This window comes from Tupaia chinensis, unplaced genomic scaffold (assembly GCF_000334495.1).
Source record: "Tupaia chinensis unplaced genomic scaffold, TupChi_1.0 Scaffold000581_1, whole genome shotgun sequence".
Taxonomy (NCBI): domain Eukaryota; kingdom Metazoa; phylum Chordata; class Mammalia; order Scandentia; family Tupaiidae; genus Tupaia; species Tupaia belangeri.
This window is the reverse complement of record NW_006160097.1, coordinates 1,083,551-1,102,276: the sequence shown is the minus strand read 5'-3', so window position 1 is coordinate 1,102,276 and position 18,726 is coordinate 1,083,551. Positions and strand designations below refer to the sequence as shown.

The 18,726-nt window shown below is 35.8% G+C and overlaps 1 pseudogene; it reads left to right on the top strand.

Annotated features, from left to right (window-relative positions):
- LOC102501592 (nascent polypeptide-associated complex subunit alpha-like) overlaps nucleotides 1-18,726 on the top strand; it is a 74,386-nt pseudogene that overhangs the window by 8,364 nt on the left and 47,296 nt on the right.

Genomic DNA, 18,726 nt, shown 5'->3' with positions numbered 1-18,726 from the left:
TTTTCTGCTTGGTGGCGGCCGTTCCTCATTTCATCTCAGTTCTAACCCAAACGGAAAGGTAGTTTCTTATTTTTACTGTTAAAAACACACATGAATGCGCTTACGTGTGTGTATGGACACACACATGGATGCATGCGTGCACACACACACACAAACAGACCCTCCAATACTTTACCAGAGTCTTTGAAAACAATCATAAAATAGCTTCAGAACAGAGTTTAGAAATATAAAGGGGCAGAGAATACTGCTGAGAGAGCAGGGACCTTTTTTTTTTTGCATAAAATTGAAAGAGATGTGGCTGGACTTTTAGTTTTACTAGAAAAAATGGTTTTTAACACATTTTCTTTGTGTATTTCTTGCTCTAAATAGAAACTCAGAAATCATTAGGAAGTGGTGAAAAAAGTATGGTAAATGTTTCTTTAGTTTATATTTTCTATTGTTTCTTCATATTTGTTATATGCCTTCTTTTTAGGTCAATACATCCATTAAAACTAGCACCCCCCCCCAAAAAAAAAAACATAAGAAATTACATTAGACACATTTCTCTCAAAGAGTGGCTATTTTTATTTCTACTATGGTTAAGCAGCATCTTTTTGTTTTTGTTTGTTTCTAAACACTAGGGTGAAACAGTCAGTGTTTATTGAACCTTAATAGGATATATTTTTGTCAGAATTATTACAGGCATCCTATTTGATTTTGGTCAGTTTTTGGAAAATATACTCGATATTCCAGCATTTCTTTCTTAACATGTTTATTAAGTGGGTTTCATTTCTATTTATTTATTTATTCATTCATTTATTTTTAGAGAGCTTCTTTTTGAATATAGGGTGTGTACTCTCACTGGAGAGACAGAGAGAGACAGAAAGTGAGAAATCACATATTCTAGGGGGGATGACTATGCTGCGATTCCTTCTCCATTCTCTTCTTGGGATTTTTGTACACACACATACAAATGTGCCCAGAATGAGTTTCATGTTGTCAGGTTCAGGTCTCGGACTCCAACCGGGATCAACTACCTGGGAATCCATGATGTAATAATTAGGCCCTGTGTTGGTCCCTTATTTTTATTTTTATTTATTTTTTTTTACACAAAACCATGATTTGCTGCCTGTAGATAGTAATCAAGGATTCCACAATATCCAGGCTCATAGAGTTTAATGAGAGAGAATGACACCTGAGCAGTCACAACCCTAGCGAAGTCAAGGAGAGCCTTTCTTTCCCCTATCCTATAGTCTGTTCCCAGATTTTCTTTAGTTTCAATTTCTGGTAGAGTTTTTATGAGGATTAAGTGAATTAATACATATGAAGAGTTTAGGACTGTGACTGGCACATAGCATGTGTTCAATACATGTTAGCTGTTGATATTCAATCCTCAGTAGGACACTGCCCCAATGCCCTCTTCTGGCTGAGTCCTTCCTTACTCATTCAAGTAGCATGTATGTTTTTCCTGAACAAATTCTTACTTTTAGCAGGTAAACTGTATTAGGATTTCATTTTTTCTTGCAACTCATCTCCTTCCAGAAAGCAGAGAACACAGCCTCCTGCCCTTTCTGGTGACTTTTTTCTTTTAAGTCTTTTCTCTGCCCACTGCAAATCCAAAGACATCATTTTTCACCATCTTTTCTGGTGTCTGCTGCAGTGCTCTCTAGGACTTTAATTCTCTCCTCATCATTCTCGTAACACTAGCTCTCTCTGAGTCTCCTTCCTAGAAATATTTAACTGTCTCTCTCAAGGAAGCATCCACAAGTAACGGATACCAAATTCTTGTGAATATCGGAAGCACTGCTTGGTGCCTGAAGGAAGATGTAGTTTAGAAAATATTTCACTTCTTTGACTATTTCTTGCCATGAATAAATTGTCATGCTGATATTGTCTTTACCTAAAATAGATTAATCACTTTTCCAACTCTATGACTTTAAAGACAGTCAACACCTTGCTAAAGTCTTCACTGAGTTCTGCACTTTGATACAGATTCTGCCTACCTTCCAGATGCTTTCCAATTAATGGTGGCTAGAGCCTTAAGACTTGCCAGGACAGAAAAATGTTTTCATATTCTTTTTGGTATGAGGAAGTGTATGTCTTTTGGTGACATATTAGAACTGAGGAAGAGAATCAGACAAAATGTTTCCCAATGTGAAATATTGGATTGATGTAGGACATTTGAATTTGATTCTGACTCCAGTTCAAGCCACTAACTTGATAAGTAGTTAGGAAGTACATGTAATAGGATTATGTCTAAGGTAGACGCTAAATAGAATGGTCACTATGAGGACACCAAAAATGTCTGTCTTTCCAAGGTTTGCCAGCTGATCTTCAAGTCACTTTGCATAGACCTTGTTCTTAAAGCAAGGGTATTTGAATGACATCTTATGCAAAGGTTGAGTCTAGAGGCAGCCATGATCCTAAAGTTAAGACATTTTGCACTTTTCATTGACTTGATTAAGGCGATTATTTTCTGAGACACCTATGCAATTCTTACCACCACACCCTGGTGGTAAGAAAACTTTATTAGGAACCCAGGAGCTTTATTTCAACCCTTGCTCCTAAGGAAGATCTGGGACTGGGCAGAGTCCACTTCATTGCCATACTGTGAAGTTATGAGAAACAATTGCATGCACAGAATTTTCTCTTTCTTCTCAGTCATGGAGGGGAATCGAATTCCTTTAGATATAAGTGTAAAACTTTGTTTAGGCAGTTATTCACTCAATTGATAATATAGCTTATATATTTAAACAAATGGGTGATTTTTGATTATAAAATGATACATGATCGTTTAAAATTGCAAAATGAAGATAAATGTTAAAAATCTATAATTCTATATTGTGAAAATATTTGATATTCTTTGCTGTACTTACTCCTACCACTTCAAATATTTAGTGTGTGGTTGAGCATGTAGGTTATTTTATGGCTAAAATTGTCACTTGAGCTTATCAAAGATATTTTTCAGTACATATGTAACAATTTCATACAGAGAAAACCCCACACTGGATCTTACTTTATGTATTCTCATCTTGAACATCTAAACTTAATGAAAGGGGGCTTTAAACTGCAACAACTATTCAGTCTTGCTTTTAGTGAGTATATTAGCATAGTGAAATGACTACCCAGGTTGATCTGTGGCTAAATTTTAGAGAAATATCTTGATTCAGTGATTGCCAGCAAGTATTTAAGAAATGTCTAATTCCTCTGTCCATGCAAGGAGAGGTAAATAATGTGTCAAAAGAAAACATAGTGGTGTATCTAGAATACCATATTGCTTCTTGACTTGAATCAGGCTTTGAGGTGATCATAGAAATAATATATTTTAATCAAATAGTTTGCTTCTTACTTTAAAAGTGTCTCTACGATGTTTGCTTCAAAGAAGTGTCATTACTTTTTTATATTTGAAAATAAAGACTAAACTAATTTTTAAAAAATATGCTCTAAGCTTTAATGTGAAATACATCTTGACTCTCAATCTTAGCATTAAAATATCTTTTAAAGTAAAGTTCACATTTCTTGCTTTAAAAAATTTTTGGCTATTTATGGATAAAATTGAATGTTGGTGTCAGATTTCCTGTTTTACAATTGTGTCAGAACCAAAGCTCTTTCTGCTCACTGAAAATTCAGTGAAAATTCTCAACAAAGGTTTTCATCTGCACAGACTAGGAACACGTTTAAAACCCGTAAGTATTTTTTTAAGTTATATTAATTTTACTGAAGCTAAAAGCAAAGACCTATATGTTAAAAACCTGAAGACGGGAAAAAAGTCAAATTATCCATAGAAATAGCGTAGAACTATTGGGTCATCAGGAAAGTTATGGTGCATTTTTACGTAGGAAAACATGTCATGACTTTCCTGACAATCTAATAATTGGCTCTAACAAAAATTAGACCACCAACTGTGGAAAAGGTTGAGAACTTTTGTGTTATGTATATATTTATATAAAACTGACCCCTCAGGACAAAAAAATGATTCAAAAAACCCCAAACAAAAACAAACCAACAAAACAAAACAAAAAACAGGCCTTGCAAAGTCTGCTTATTTGAACTTGTTCTTCATTCAATGCCATGGATGGGTCTCTCTTCCTGACTCCCTTCCTTATGACTGGGAATGTGAGGGTTAGGTGATAATTTTTTATTTTTCTGTAGTAAGAATGAAAATGAAGAATAATAGTTTTGGGACCAGTAGTTAGTGTAATGGCTATGTCGCTGGACTCCCATGTAGTCGACCGTGGTTTGAGTCCCATACCCGGTGTCTTAAACTCACACGGGGCGTATGTGTGTGCGTGCCCAAGATTCTGAAAGGAGAATGGAGGAGAAGGGATTGCCATGTGGCCATCCCCCCTGGGGGGTGATTTCTTGCTTTCTGTCTCTGTCTCTCTGGCGAGCACATGCTCCCTATAGCAAAAACCTCTCCAAAAAAAAAAAAATAGTTTTCACCTTCCCCTTAGCCAGAAGAATTACTTCTTTTTGTCTCAAAGAGTAAAATACAAGAGTGAACTGGAGGTTTCTCAACAGAAAGGTTTTGCCCAGGGCGAAACTGCCTGCTGGTTCAAGTGACAATTTTAACCATAAAATAACCTACATGCTCAATCACTGGCGAAGGCTTTTCTTGTGTCACCCTCAGCAGCTGTTCCCAGCACCACCTTCCAGCAGCTGTTCTTTCAATAGTGATCCTGGTGGACACTGTGGTTGCCAGCAGCAGCTCTTATGATTGGGACCAGCTTCTAGTGATTGCTTTCAGCTGACAGGGGATGGGTGTGGGTGGGAATTCAAGCAGTGGCTTTGATAAAGGCTTGCCAGACCTATCATTCCTGTGACAGTCTGGGCTAATGAGAGTGGTTGATCTTGCATGTTCCCTGATATCCTTGTGGTACCCACTTGTTAAGAACACTTAACCCCTCTCTCCTCTGCAGGCATTAGGATTTCAAAATATCGCTGCTTCAATGAGGGAAATATAAAGAATCTGGGCAATATTTTTGATGGTTCCAAATCATCTAATCATTTGTGTTTGCGCCAGCTTCCCAATAGAAGGATCTTGCTTTGTTTGTGACTTTATCACTTGTCTCCCCTCTTCTCCATCCTTGCACATAGAATCATCTATTTCATCATTCCTGTTCTTTCTTTTTTTTTTTTTAAGAATTATTTATTTAATTTTATTGATTTATTCATTTATTTAAATTTGACCAGAGAGAGACAGAGAGGAGAGACAGAGAGAAGAAGCGAGAAAGCAAGCCACCAGGTCCAGGACTTGAACTGTGGTCGGCCATGTGGGAGTGTCCAGCATCTTAACCACCATGCCACCTACTGGTCCCCATTCCTGTTCTATTTCTGATTTGAGTTCTGGCTTGATAACCATTAAGATGTTCTCCATTTTTCTTATTCTTCCCGTTCTTCTAAGGCGAAGTCTTTCTCTGATCCTCAGAATAGAAGGAGAGTTTAGCCAAGTGTTTAGACCTCAGTCTTTCCTTTAGATCCTAAGTCCTGTTTCTGAACTTTACTCCCAGGAGCAGACAAAGGCAGAAGTCAAGACTTCTAGGCAGCGTTTTATTGATGGTGTTTTTAAAAGCCTTTGTTCCATTCTCTCCCCCCTCCCCCTTTACATATTTTGCTTTACGTTTGTATAACCATCCTGGATGGTATTTCTAGAAAAAGAAAGCATGTTATTCGAAAGATAAATTCTCCATATTTCCCCAATAGAAAGTATCTGGGACCTTTGTTTCACGGCTATCTCTAAAAGTAAGTCAGGTTGTACTTGATTCCTTCCCCTGAAGTTTCAGCAACAGTTTCCTCGGATCTGGATCTGGGGCAGGTTCTGCTCTTTGAGAATGGTTAAGTAGGATACTACTATTTGCTTTAATAGATGACTGTCTCTTGTTATGAGCACATTATCTTTTTAATTCTTTCAGCAATCCTTAATATATGAATTTAAAAAAATGAGTGCCTGAGAGTTTTAAAAACTCTAATATACATGGATTTGGGAAGATCCTCCATTTTTCTTTATATATCTCTCTTCAGAGATATTCTGGGTCAAAATGCAAATTAAATTTCCTGAGCAAAGTTCCCTAAGGTAAATATGCAAATATATTCTAATTATAGACATGTATTACTTATGACTATGCCCTTCCTTGTAATAAAATGGGTTTCTGTTATTAGCTATTTCCATGTATTAAATATTTATCAGTGCTTTGACAAGTTAACATGCTAGTAGATATTGACTTTTTTAAAACATTTTCCCCCCTAATTTTAACATTGTGATGCCTATATAATCTGATCACTGTGGCTACATTTGGTTAAAAAGAAGTTTTTGTTACATGTTAGATATTAGTGTTGAAAATATTCACTGATGTGATATTAGAAATATTAACAAAGAGGGACCAGTAGTTAGCGTAATGACTATGTCGCTGGACTTCCATGTAGTTGACTGCAGTTCAGGTCCCAGACCTGGTGTCTTAAACTCATGCTGGGCGCGCGTGTGTGTGTGTGTGTGTGTGCCCAAGATCCCGAGAGGAGAATGGAGGAGAAGGGATTGCGGTGTGATCATCCCCCCTGGGGGGTGATTTTTCGCTTTCTGTCTCTCTGCCTCTCTGTCTTTCTGGCGAGCACATGCACCCTATAGCAAAAAACCTCTCCAAAAAATAAAAATATTAACAAAGTAATAAAATGAACAATGAACATTTCTATATGCAGAAATGTAAAAAGTTAACAATAATCATCACAATGGAGTTATGGCAACCAGAGTGTTGGTTTTTACATATTTTTGGAGACATTTTGGGAGAATCAAGCAAAGCAAAATTCATGACATAATTTTACTTTTGTGAGTGTCATAAAAATATCTAAAATTTATTTATTTATATAATGCCTTTTCTTAAAAAAAATTATCAGAGGGCATATGCATTCACCAGAGAGAGTCAGAGAGAGAAAGAAAGCAAACTTCATGAAGGATGGTCATGCCACAGTCCCTTCTTCTCCATCTGTCCATCCTGTCAGGATATGGGGCACACATACACATGTACCTGGTGTGTATTTCAAATCACTGGGTCTGGAATTCAAGCGGTGGTTAGCCATGTGAAACCCAGCTCTCTTAACAATGAAGCTATAAGGCTGGCCTATAAAACATATTATTAGTAAGTGGGAAGAGTGTAGTTTTTAGAATAAGTTAAGGATTTGAACTCTGATTTCTTACACTTCACATTATTTGTGACTTTTGGAAATCTACTTATATTACTAATTACTCACCTTTCCTATCTTTTAAAATGAGATCAATAATACTGATATTTATGTCACCACTTACTGTGTCATAAAATTTATGAAAGTGCTTTATAAACTATAAAGCAGCCTATCCATACTATTTTTATTTATGTATGCATTCATTTTATTATTTGTAAAGCAGTGCTCTAGGCAAAGTAAAGACTACAATGGCATATTGAGCGCCAGGAATGGAAGTCCCTGACATAAAGGAGCCTGCATTTTAGTTTAAAACAAGAATGTTAAAGCTGATTTTTGCTCTGTATTATCCAGTGGAGTTTATTTCATAGCTTAGTTTCATCTAAGCTTGACAAAATGTTTAAAGGTTGAAGATATTTGTGTTTATTTAGTCAAATTCTGTGTCACAAATGCTTCTACAATGTTTACTCTTAAGATTATTTTGCACATGTAGATAAGGGGGACAAGGATTGGATATTAGGTATTTGTAAATTAAGATAGGGAAGCCAATGAGAACTGCTAAGTGGAACTGTCTATTTCTTTGCTTCTGGATATAAACCATGTATTTATAAAACGACTACTTTAAAATATGTTATCTTTAAAAAACAGACTGTATGTGACAAACCAAGTCCCTCAAATTCTTTAAGATTTGATTAAAAATCAGTCGCTTTCAAGAAATCACCTTTGATGTAACTAAGAAACAACCATGATGTCACAGCATGGTAGATTGTATCAACAATAGACACGTTAATATTTCTGGTCCCACATATTTTTTTCTGTCATTCCTTCTTCAAGAATTACTCTATTTCTGGGACCAGCAGTTAGTGTAATGGCTATGTCTCTGGACTCCCATGTAGTTGACCGCGGTTCATGTCCAGGACCCGGTGGCTTAAAACTCACGCCGGGTGCCTGTGCGTGCGTGCCCAAGATCCTGAGAGGAGAATGGAGGAGAAGGGATTGCGGCATGACCATCCCCCCTGGGGGGTGATTTCTTGCTTTCTGTCTCTCTCTGTCTGTCTGGCGAGTGCATGTGCCCTATAGCAAAAACCTCTCAAAAAACAAAAAAATTTCTGTCTCCTATAATGGAGACAAGCCTATATACTTCATCAAGTAGAATGAGGTAGAAGTAAAGTTACATGGTTTTCAAGGCTAAGTCATAAAATGAGACAGCTTGGACTCAGGTTTCTTCCTCTTAGGACATACAACCTGTAAAAAGTTCAACTTCCTGACCCCGCGTGCTGGAAAGAGCTTGTGGAAATAGAGATGCCTGAAGAGCTTCGGCTGTGCCAGGCCCTAGGTGTTTGAGTTCTCCCTGAATGCAGAGCCTTTGGATGATTACGGAATCTGTCTGGCTAATGCCTAAGTCAAGGAGAGCAAAACAAGGTATCCCTGCAGACTTCTGCTCAGATTCCAACTTCATAAGTAAATAAATGTTGCTCTTTTGGAAGGGTTTGTTTCCAGCCATGAATAACCAGCATATAGAGTATATAGAGTAACTCAACTGACCATTGTTTATAAATTTAAGTTGAAACCTTATTGGTATGAGTTCTGTAGCTTCTATCTGTTTATATTGTTTTTATTAACCTTGTATAATCATTAGACAATAAATGCCTTGAGCACCTTTTTATTTGGGATTTCATCCACACAAATCTTAATTGGATACATTGCTGTATCTATTTTGAAACCAGTAGTATTTTATACACAGGCAAACCGGTATGGTTTTATATATTCAGTTTACCCAATATATGTGGGCTGAATCTCATATCCTGTTAATTATGTGGGAGTTTAGATGGATTTTTTTTAGAAGTTTTTGCCTTAGCCTGTGTTTGCCAGAGAGAGAGAGAGAGAGAGACAAAAGGCAGTGAGAGAGAAAGTGAAAAATCACCTCCCAGGAGTGATGGCCATGCCACAATCACTTCTCCTTCATTCTCCTTCCAGGATCTTAGGCACGTAAGCACACATGCCCAGCATGATTTTCAAGTCACTGGGTCTGGGACTTGAACTGTGGTCAGTCATGTCAGAGTCTAGGGACGTAACTGCTATGCCATCTACTGGTCCAATTGATGAATTATTTTACCATTAAGGTGATAAGGGCTGCAAGTAAGAGAAAATCCAACTCTAAGTGATTGAAAAAAATATGTATTATCTTATGCAACAGGAAGTGTAGGGCTATCATGTCCCCAGTCTTAGCTCTGTCAGTTGGCATGTTTGAAAGGTTCTAGTTTTACCTCTCTCAGAGTCACAGAAAAGCTCTTGGGGTTCTAAGTACCACATTCAGACAGGAAACCTTCTAGCTAAGGAAGAATGCTCATCCCAGTACATTTCTCTTATTTTTGCAGAGGCCCGCAATAGACTTTACTTCAGCAAAGTCAGTGTCAATCAAATTGTTATTTGATTGAAGGGCCTTGAATAACCAGGCACTGTCACCAGAGATCTCCAAAATTCTGTTAGATATTATTTTATATTATAGAAACCATATCCTAAAAGTTTAGGAACTTATGAAAAGAAGATTAGATTGTGTCAAGTTTAATCATTTTTTTGAGTTAGGGAGAATATTTTCATACCTTAACAGTTAAAAAACACAAAAATATCATCATGTAATTAACGTGTGTGTAATCTGGAGACAGACATTCTGCTGATTCTGAGGCACTAGGACCAACTAGTTTCTTAGTTCTAAAACTCAAGATACTGAAAATACTCTGTTCGGGCTTGTGGAAAAAAAAATTCGGTTAATGACCTAGCTAAAATCTAGGATTGTTATGCAATCATAACTGATAGAAAAACTATTCCTCAAAATTGCCTGTTATGATGTAATTATTACCTTAATAGTTAAGTACTGTCAACTATGGGGAGATCAAGAATTCAGTGATAAAAAGTTTAAGATAACCCAAACCATGGTGCTAAAATGCATTTTTGATGTTTTATATACTGGGTTGTTGGAAGAGTCCTGATTTTTTTTTTCCTATGCTTTTCTATGCAAAATGCATCACAACTTTTCTGATAACCCAATAACTGTAACTTTTAAGGAATTTGTTCTAGTAGAATTACAAGTCAGTTTTGCTAATCTCATTTAAGATATAAAATTAAGTTCTCAATTTTAATTTGTGTTTTATATTAAAATCTTACTAGGTTTATAAGCAATGTTGAAACATTTCTGAAAACATAAGATATATTATACTAATAAGTTTAATTTATCAAGGTAAGAGGGCTATTTTAGGACTCAAAATGTATATTGTTAAGTAAAATAATTTAAGTACTTTAAGTACATTTACAGATATAGTTTAAAATATTTGAGGTTGCTTAAGTTTGTAAGTGGTGTCAAACATTAACCAAAGCTCCTTAAAAACAAAGTTTTAAAACTTGCTAGGTCATTCATAGAATTTTAATAAACTCTATAAATTGAAAGGTTAAAAACTATTTAAAAATATTCAACATTAATAAAATAAATTACATTTTTTTAAAACAAAAGTAAAAGCAGGATTGGTTTCTGTTGCTGTAATTTTTCTGAAAGTTTATTCATTGAGAAAGAGGGAGAGAAACAGAGAGAGGAAAAAAGATAGATGTGCCACTGAAAGGGTCTTGCCATGCTGTGATCCTCCTCCTGGCCTCTCAGCTGGGCCAGGATTATGGGCGTGTGCATGGGGGCACCAGGCATGTTCACGTAGACCTAGATCCTGAACCCAGGGCCTTCTGTGTGGATCCAGCATCATACCACTGTCTGCACTACTGCAACCAGGCCTTCCCACAGCACCCCAGAACACAAAAGTTGTCCTCAAACTCACCAAGAAATTTATATTGAACAGCCACACTCTATTTACATGTTAATTATTAAACAAAGTGCTATAAGTGTAATTTGTCCACATGGTTAACTTAACCTGTCATTTTATGGTAGGACTTGAGGAAAAGCCTCACTTAGTCTCCTGATATTTTATCTTAAGTTAACAAAATCAACCCAACCATCAGAAACAGAATTTTATGCCATGTTTGCTAAAAGATAAAATCTCACTGTAAAAAGAGTTTTAACTTTCATTTTTTGGGATCAATACTATAATCTCTATGTAGATTTTTAGTATTTTATTTTTGGGGGCAAACGTAACCTCTTGAAAATTCCTATGTGCTTTACTGGATAGATACTATGACTTTCAGTCTTATTTGTATCATTTCAAAGAACTGTCCTGAAGTTTGATTATTTAGATCTTAAAGATACCCTTCCCTTCCCCCCTTGACCCTCAGCCTGGTGATCATCACGAGATTTCATTTTCCCTTTCTGTCACAAGATCATCTTTCTCTGCTGACCCTAAGGTAAATAATAAAAGAAGTCTTGGGAATGTGACAATTTAAAAGATAGACCACAGCTATGATACCTTAAGGAAGTGAGGTGTGGGAGTTCTAAGTCCCTAGATGGTGAATTCTTTTCCTTTTCTAAAAATGTGTTTCTAATAAGGTCTTATTTTCAAATTCTCAATCTGTTCTATATTTGCTGAACAAATTCAGGGTGCTCTTGAAAATGAAGAATGGACGTTCTGGGGATTGTGGTGGCTGGTTAGGCAGCCACAGTCATATCTTTAAATGGATAAACATTGCTTTTTGTTGTTGTTGTTAATATGCTATAGTATGTGTGTGCTTGCTAGACACACACACACACACACACACAGAGAGAGGGAAAGGAAAGTGAGAAAGCACACCACTCCCCCCTTCAGGGAGGTGACTATGCTACAATACTCTCTTCCATTCTCTGCTTGGGATATGGAGCATGCATGTACGTGCACCCAACATGTTTTTCAGACTGCTGGGTCCAGGACTGGAACAAGATGAGACAGTAGGCCATGTGGGGTCCAGCCATCTTAACCACCATGCCAGCTGTTGGCCTGATCTTTTGTCATTAGTTATTTGGCTGCAAGTGTATAATGTCTTGATGATATTTTTTGGTCAATATGAACTCTTGAGGCAATTAAATTCCTATTCTCTTAAAGAAGTGCTAAATGATGTTTTAAAATAAACAGGTGTATTTTAAGAATAAAGCACTTCAGATTTTAATTATTTCTGGTGGGGCAATTAGACCAGACAATCCATTATAGAGAAGAGAGATACTTAAGCATGTGTTAGTAGAAGCACTTGATTATGATAAATGGGAAGTACATTAAAAAGAAACACAGAATGGAAAGAGCTTCTCAACCTTAAATATGGATGTAATTTAGACTAAAATTATTTATTTCCTTGGATTATTCAATCATCAATATAATAAGTTTTCTTGAGCACCTACATTTGCAAAAGACAAAAAGATTGTAGTTACAATTTAATGATCTAGATGGGACACAGAACCTATGAGCAGAAAAAGATAATTAACGATATGTAATTATATGTGATAATTGTCACATAAGTTAGCTACATATGGTGTATAGAATTTGGGGGTAGGAGAACACTTTTGGTTAAACTAATAAGATGTTATCCAGTCTCTATTTTTACCACAAATTCTTGATTACTTCATAGGTGCCAACTAGGCCTGTCTGTTTGGATCTGGGCTGAGTTAGTGAACCATTGACTCAAAAGTTCGGTGTAACAGAACCCAGAACTGATAACTTAAATGATACACATTTAATTGCCATTCATGCAAATAGTGGTTGGTATCTAGCAAGCAGCATTTTAATTTTTTTTGAATGAATGAATGGATAAAAAGTGAATAAAGGAATAAATGAAGATGGCATTGGATTTGAATGGTTCTTGAAGGATGCTGGGACTAAGATGGTTAAAAAAAGTGATCCAAGACAGAGAGTTGTGTGAACATAGTTATCAAATTAGAAACATGTAACACACGTCATGGAAGAAAGTGAATGAACTAATTTGACTGAACTATAAAGCTGACATGGAAACCTAGTGAGACATGAGTAGAAAATCAGGTTGAGGTCAAGTTTACAGACTTGGGCTCTATCCTTTGGGCAATGGGGAGCCACAGAAATGGGTAGTGTGAGAATTCCTAATAAAATTGTGTTTAAAGGAAGTTATTCTGTTGATAGTGTGAGATGTAGATTTAAGGGATAAGGCCATATGTAGAGATACTTAACTAGTCCAAGAAAACGATGATGAGATCAGAATTAAGATTATGACTATGAGTGCGAGACTATAATCTGAATATAATCTGAATATCTGAATATAAGGTAAAGGAAAATTTAGTTCCGGCCAGTTATATTGGAGTTTTAGTAGGAGTGAAAGAAAATGAAGCTGTAACCCCGGTAATCCAGGATGACAGGGAGAAGGATGTTAGTGCAGAGAAACAGAGAGATCATTTATGTGAGATGACAATATCACAGGTTCATGATTAAGTATTTTGTATTAAAGGAAGGTAGTTTCCTTTGTGGTAGGCAGCTTCTATGCTGTTCTGGAATAATTCTTGTCTCTGGAATGCACACCCATGAATCCTCTCCTTGAGCGTGGGCTGGATTTACTGAGTTGTTTCTAATGAACTGAATGCAGCAGAAGAGGTGATGTCACTTATGAGATAAAGTTGTAAAAATAATTTGGGCTTCCACCTTGTGTGTTCTTTTACTTGTGTACTACTAGCACTCGGGAAAGCTAGCTGCTGTGCAGAGCTCACGTATGAGATATTCCAACAAGCACAGGAGTACATTCGGAAGCAGAGTTTCCCTTCCCCAACTGAACTTTCAGATAACATCACAGCCGTAACTGATTCAACCTGATTCTAAATGTAGTCTCCCATGAAATCTTGACCCAGATAAGCCATTTTTAGATTCCTGACATACAGAAACTGTGAGATAATACATGTTGTTTTAATTTGCCAAGTTTTGGGTAACTGGTTTTGTAGTAACTAATAAATAATGCAGCCATTTATTCATATTATACTGTTACTTTTATTGGCATTCAGTTTATTTTTTAATTTAAATTTATTTTTTATTATTATTTATACATTTAATCACTTTACATCATTTAGATTGTAAAGAGACTTTACCCAGCATGATATACACCTCAGTCCAGCCCAGTTGAGAATACTGTACAGGTCCTCCTCAACAATTAATAAACTATATCTGTGCCCCACAAATATCTTTTTCCCCATATTTCCTTTTTAGGTTTCAAATTATATACCACAGGAAGAGAGTTGAAGCCTTAGTAATTATATCAAGGACTGAGCCACAGGGATACTGTGTTTAAGATGGAACCTAAAGAAAAATGTAGTTTTGGGGCCAGCATGTGGCATAGTGGTTAAGGTGCTGGATTATCCATGTGGCTGATCATGGTTTAAGTCCCAGACCCAGTGACTTGAAACTCATGCCTGGCATGTGTGTGTCCCTGCCCAAAATCCTGAGAGGAGAATGGAAGAGAAGGGATTATGGCCTCAGGGTGATGGTGGTGGTGGTGGTGATTTCTTGCTTTGTGTCTCTGTCTCACTGGCAAGTGCACATGGTATACAGCAAAAATCTCACATAAAAGAAAAAAATAAAAGAAAAAAGCAGCTTCAAAAAGGACTTAGTCAATAATGCCAAGTGATAAAAATAGGTCAAGAATAATTTGAAGAAAAGAAATCTTGCTTCTTTTCCTCAAACATTAATGTGGCCATCAAATAAAATAAGAGATACTCCAATCAATGACCATATGTAGTCTCACTGACAGTACAGAAGCCCACGTATTAGTAAATAAACATAAATGTTAATATTACCTCCATGACAAGCCAGCATAATTCATGTAACTTAGGTTGCTGGTTCCATTGAACTATATTAGTGATATGAAACAAACAAAAAAGCTATAGGATTATAGGGGGTACTGAAATGCTGACAGGGTATTGTTCACCAAATTTCATAGAGATGATCTAAAGAATATTTTGTGAAGATAGGTCATTTCAGACTATGAGGGGAAAATTGGTTATTTTGTGAGACAGTTTCCATTTTCTTCTCAATGATCATAAGAAGTATCATAGCAGACCAAAAAACCTCTCTAACTGGTCTCTGATAGAAATTAAGCTCCATTATATGAGAGCTCAGTGGAAATGTATAAACTTAAATCAAGGCTCACTATCTCAGCTCCAGAAACAATGACTCTGTTGTAGCAGTTTAAACAATACCTTTTGAATGCTAGCTTATTAATAATCACATTTCTTCTTCTAATTCAGCATAATATTTGAATAACTTCCCCATGGGGTTCCATAAAACTGCAGGGCTACTTTAATACTCAAATCTATGAATTTAGTTATTTGCACCTTTTATCATCTTCCTTACATTTATGTAAACAGTACTCTTTTGGTTGATGTGTTTCCTTTTCTTAGATGTCTATGAACTCTGTTCAAGACTTAATTACCATTAAACTGAAAGGATCACACTTTTCATTTCATGCTGATCTGCTCAAATAACAAACACCATTGGGTGCTTTTGTGTGTGGGTTTTTTTTTTTTTATTGTTTAGTAATCTACAGCTATCTTTAAAAACCAGTGTAATCTGTTAAATTTTTATACTGAGAGGTAAAATATAAATTCAAATCACATAAACTAAGTTAAAGGAAAACCTTAGTTGGCCATGTTAAACTCCAAGAAGAAAATTTAGAAATGATGAATGCAATCCTGTATACCAATGATATAAATTTAGGGTAAGCATAAGCTGATAATCACCACTTTTTGTAATAGTTAAAAAAAGTTGTGCCTCCTTGACTGTGTCTGGGAGGCAGGAGATATTATGGTTAAGAATCTTTTGTTGGTTTTTATTATGAAGCTGCTTAGGAATTTGCTAGGAGAAATTAATTAATACTAGACCATATTCAAATGCTCAGCTGCCAACTAGCTAAATATGTTGAAACGTCCTAATCATACCAATAATTTGACAGCAAAATTTAATTTTAATATACACTAGTTCTCTTAAGAGCTATCTGAATTCAGTGACAATTTAAAAATTTTTTAGACAAGTAAATATTTTTATTTATTGTTAATCTTTTTACTTGAGATAAGTAAAAAGGAACATCCAAATCATCAACACCACTCTAGGAGATCAATATTATGGTTGTTAATCCGTATGCTTATTGATTCCACAACTTCTTGCTCAAAAGAGACACTTTCTTCTTCATGTGATTCAATATCTATAGATGTCAGTAAAAACATACAAAGATGTTTAATAACCAGGTGTTATGTATGTGAATAATGTAAAAGTTGAATTCTCATTTATTCAGAGTTGTTTGAAGAAAAGGAGTCATTAGGTACATCTTGCAAATGAGTGAAATAGGATTATTAGATGGATAAAGTGTTCTAAGTGCTGAAGTTTAAAGGAAAAAAATCATCATATTAGAAAGAAAGTGGACAATCAGGGCCATTCCCATGTGCCTGTGCAAATTAGAAAAAGATGCCCTTTCTGGCAGATTAGTTCTATGGGTTTATGACTTGAAAAGCAGATGGTGACTTTGTATAAAAAAAAAAAATAAATTTTTTTTTGGAAGTGTCTTTTCCTCTGGGTGGGTCAATCCCATGCCAGAGTACTTGGCTTGGCAAGAAGAGGGTATATGAAATTATAGTCCCTATTCCTTTATTGGCTAAGGGCCCTGAGCAGTCGATACATTGCTCAATCGTTCATAGTAGGGTGATCCTGTGGATGAGATAGAAAAGTTTCATTTCAGAGTAATGGAATAATTATTGGAAAGACATTTTTCAAAAAGTTGACACTGTATATTTACTCTTCAGCACTGTAAGAATTAAAGCTTTGCACATTTAAGTATCTGACATTGGTTGCAAGAAACTGACTTTGGCTAAATGCAAGCAATATTTACTGGAGAAACAGGGTAGTTGATGATATCAAAGAAAAAGTGAAGAACCAGCCTTTTGGCTGGATGGATCTCTTCACAGATCAAGGTATGTATTTCTTCACAGATAAAGGTTAAAAAGATAAATAATCTACTTCTCTCTATATATATATATGTGTATATGTATATGTACATGTATATATGTACATATATATATATATACATAAAAACTATGTGTGTGTGTGTGTGTATATATATATATATATATACATAAAAACTAAGGGAGATCTCTTGACCTAGAGCAATAGTTCCCAGTTTTTGCTGAACTTCACAGTAACCTGAATAACTATTAAAAGTCCTGAAGTTCTGATAGTTAAATCAGCATCTCTTGTGTAGACACAGATATCAGTAGTTTTCAAAATTACCCTGGTGAGGGACCAGCAGTTAGTGTAATGGCTATGTCACTGGACTCCCATATAGTTGACTGCAGTTTGAGTTCTGAACTCGGTGGCTTAAACTCAGGTTGGGTGCGTGTGCGTGCGTGCCCAAGATCCTGAGAGGAGAATGGAGGAGAAGGGACTGTGACGTGCCCATTCCCCTGGGAGGTGATTTCTCGCTTTCTGTCTCTCTGTCTCTCTCTGTTTTTCTGGTGTGCGCACGTGCCCTATAGCAAAAACTTCTCCAAAAAAAAGAGAGAAAGGGAAAAAATTACCCAGGTGAGGTGAAACATATAATTTCATGGTTGGGACAATGAAAGTGAGTTCATTTCAGTCTTTATGTCACTATATTTAAGAGTTAAATTCTGAGTTTAGTTTGGAGGGAAATCTTGTCTAGACTTGGGTTTTGTTGTCTATTGCCCCTTGCCAGAGGGAGGTGAGAATCTGTAACAATATTCTACCACACCACAAATGAGTCCCTACAGCAAAATCACAGTTACGGGGCTAAGTATATAAAACTAACTGATGTTGCCTACGATCATCTTTGTAATTAATATATTGAATAAGAAAGAAGAATAATTGGAAAATTATTTTATGATGCTTTCATATTTTTTCTAAATCTTTTCAGTGACATTGATGTGTTGATAATTAATAGTGATTTAATATGATCACTATTGTTATAGTAAAGAGTGACGCTGACTTTTAGAAATAATGCATGGATTCAGGTGTAAGGTTGAGGTGTGAAATTATCCTATCACCTTATTCTCTCTTTTGCGAAAACTTCTCTGAGATCCTAGGAGTAATATGTATATTTACAACCAAGATGATATAAGAACAGGCAATATGGTGTCTGATTCAAAAAGAAAAACTTCACAGATAATATAGTTACATAATAATACACGTTATTCACATTATTCTATTTTTAAAAATTCTGTCCAATATAATCTTTTAATCATGGAAAACTTAAAACATAATATTCAGTAATTATTGAGGAAGGAAAAAAGAAGGAGCTTTTAATGGTTCTTTTCAGGGTTCATTTGAAGTTTTTGTCCACATGATTTGAAAAGGTCCGTGAGAATATGGAGAGTCTAGCTTGTGGGTATCTGGCAGGACTCTTCTAACTCTTCTCTAACTTTTCCTGATTCACACTTTTTTTTAAAATTTAACTGTATTTATTTACATTCATTCACTGTACGTCATTACAGCATACAAAATGAGGTTTTCCATCCAGAGTACACTGTATATTGTCTCAATCAAGCACATCAACAAACATGTTATTGTCAGCAAATGATCTTCAATTTCTTGTTTTCTGTATGTTTTGCTTTTTTTTCCCCCCATCCTTGATTCCCTGTCTCTTATCCTTTGCCATCTCCCA